At 39.2% G+C, this 1,815-nt stretch overlaps 1 pseudogene; it reads right to left on the bottom strand.

Annotated features, from left to right (window-relative positions):
* Positions 1-1,262: 1,262 nt before the first annotated feature.
* Positions 1,263-1,414, bottom strand: LOC142355570 (5.8S ribosomal RNA; annotated as a pseudogene).
* Positions 1,415-1,815: the final 401 nt, after the last annotated feature.

Below are 1,815 nucleotides of genomic sequence, written 5' to 3'. Positions count from 1 at the left end.
TTATCCCAAATTTTGACCTGGCTACTAGTTACACTCCTTGTACTTATTGCAAAATGACCACAAATTTCAACAGCTTTCACATGTTGCTGTTTCGGCTTTCGCTTACTACAGTCAACATAATACTCGTTGCAAAATAAGTGCTCGGCATCTGCAATTTTCCAAAGACGAAGTTTCGCCAGTTCAATTTTCGCTCGCCAATTATGGCTACTAATTCACACGGTACTGAGCTCAACAACATTAAATTTGTTCAGCAAGACTTTCACATGTTGATGTTTTGGCTTTCGCCTACTAGAAGCAACATAATACTCGTCTTGTTAGCTCATTCAATGAGAATAGCTTTTCCCGTTGAGAATTTTTGCCTTCAATTGGCGTTGTAGTGAGTTTGGCTACTCAGATCACCAAATACTTGTGACAATTCGAACCAGAAATGTTTTCAATTTTCACATGCTGATGTTTCGGATTCAACCTACTAGAAGCAGCATAATACTTGTATTCAACAATTTCTGTATCAAATCCCAGTTTTCTCTGGTGCATCTTTGCCAAACTATTCCAAACTGCCTGAGTCTGAATACCAATTACAGGTACTAGTAAATGCACGTTACTAAGGACTATATAGTTCTAGGTTACTGTACACAACGACGTTCACATGTTGATGTTTCAGCTGCCGCTTACTAGAAACAACATAATACTTATCGTGCATACCTTTCCATAACTTGTCCTTTTCAGATGCATTAGTTTCCCTTTGTCTTGGCTTCTACAGTCAGACTGGCTACTAGTAACAGCACAGTACTAATCACATATCGTTCTACAGTTTGCAGACAACTTTCACATGTTGATGTTTCAGCTTTCGCCTACTAGAAACAACATAATACTCGCTGTATACATTTGTAGTTCTCTATGTAACTTTCATGTGAAGAAGTTTCGCCAGTCTTTTTGACTGTCTCAAATCTGAGTCATGCTTAGGCTACTAGTTGCTTCATAGTACTTATCGCCTCGAGATCATTGAACAAAACTTGATTTTCACATGTTGCTGTTTCAGCTTCCGCTTACTAGAAACAACATAATACTAGTCTCATTAAGTTCCGTCTCTTTGCAATTTTCTTATGAAGAAAATTCGCCATCACAATGACTCCAGCAGTTCTTGATCAAGGAATGCAATCATTGATCAGAATGCTATTATTTGAATCGGTTCTGCTTTAAGTGTTCCAATTTTATTGGAAGCACCAACAATAGAACATCAATGTGTTCAATCGAGAGTTATATAACCCTGAATCGGACGCAGTCAACAGCCGAAGCCGAGACCGCCTTTTGCGTTAGAGAGGTCGGTAAACAAATCTTGCGATTCATACCGAATTAACACATATAGCTGTGCTCCTCTTCGTAAAGCGAGCCAAGTGATCCCCTGTTGAAGGATGTATTTGGACCAATCTAGTAGCATTTGGTTTCCAACAAGCTCTCCCAAGTTAGCTTACTTATTGGGCTTTTCAACCAATTCGGTTGGCTACAAGCATCATCAAAGTACTAGCCACAGTTTGATCGCAAAATTCTACGACTTTCACATGTTGATGTTTCGGCTTGCGCTTAGCCTACTATAAGCAACATAATACTAGTCATATCATAGAGCGTGATCAGCTTGTGACGTTCTCATGATGAAGTTTCACCAACAGTGTCTCACTTCGAGCTTAAATCCAGCTACTAGTAACTACACAGTACTGACTGCAACGATAACTTTTATCTATACCTTTCACATGCTGCGCTTTCGGCCAGGGCCTACTAACGTCAACATAATACTCGATATAAACTTTTGTTCATGAT

Source organism: Convolutriloba macropyga, unplaced genomic scaffold (genome assembly GCF_964194025.1).
Source record: "Convolutriloba macropyga unplaced genomic scaffold, txConMacr16.3 SCAFFOLD_3120, whole genome shotgun sequence".
Lineage (NCBI taxonomy): Eukaryota > Metazoa > Xenacoelomorpha > Acoela > Convolutidae > Convolutriloba > Convolutriloba macropyga.
This window is presented reverse-complemented; position numbering and strand designations above follow the sequence as displayed.